General features: G+C 41.9%; 1 non-coding gene across 1 annotated transcript; it reads left to right on the top strand.

The window, feature by feature from the left end:
- Positions 1-448: 448 nt before the first annotated feature.
- Positions 449-521, top strand: TRNAE-CUC. Its single transcript has one exon. It is a non-coding gene; the product is annotated as a tRNA-Glu (tRNA).
- The last annotated feature ends 297 nt before the right edge of the window (positions 522-818 follow it).

Genomic DNA, 818 nt, shown 5'->3' with positions numbered 1-818 from the left:
TGCGTGCCTGCTTACTGTGCAATCTGTTTTCACATTCTTCACTACGAAATACTGTTGTGTGAACGTTTGCATGTCTGATCCTTTACTGTTTCCGCTATAAGTTAGTCATCAGTGAGGAATTTCCTCAAAAGGAATTTCCTCAGTGATGAAATTCTAAAAATCTCCTATTCACCCCCTCTAGTCGATATAACGCACTTTCATGATTCAGCTCTATCGTTCCTTCTATTTTGTGACAGCTAAGCATATGCCTTGCCTGTAGTCCTGCATAGTGCTTGTTTTGTTTGGTGCTGTGCGAATAGATATATTTCAATCTTTTCATCATCAGTCCTCCGTCGTAGTCTTCTAGTCAAGTCTGAATAAAGCAAAGCTGCCATTCACCTCTACTGCTGATGGTGTTTTGTATGCGGTGTATGGAAACACTTAATTTTCAGTGTTTCACCATCATTATTCCGTCGTAGTCTAGGTGGTTAGGATACTCGGCTCTCACCCGAGAGACCCGGATTCAAGTCCCGGCGACGCAAATCCATTTTTTTCTATTTTTGTTGTTCATACGTACTCTTACATGCTCGATATAGGAAAGACAGTATGTCACAATTAGCTGTCATTCATTTCTTCATTGGTGTTTTCCTTTAAAAAAAATTGCCCGAGACGCGGGCATGCTCTGAAGCATGCTTTGAAGAATGTACCCCAGGTTAAGGTGGTTGCATCCAATTGGCACGATAGAGCTTTTTTAAAAGTTGGTGCATAGGCCCGTCACCTCTCCAAAACCTCTCAAGATGGACGCAAGGTTGTCGATGTCCAATTTGATAGGATCCACA

The sequence above is a fragment of the Hordeum vulgare genome, chromosome 7H, assembly GCF_904849725.1.
Source record: "Hordeum vulgare subsp. vulgare chromosome 7H, MorexV3_pseudomolecules_assembly, whole genome shotgun sequence".
NCBI lineage: Eukaryota > Viridiplantae > Streptophyta > Magnoliopsida > Poales > Poaceae > Hordeum > Hordeum vulgare.
This window is presented reverse-complemented; position numbering and strand designations above follow the sequence as displayed.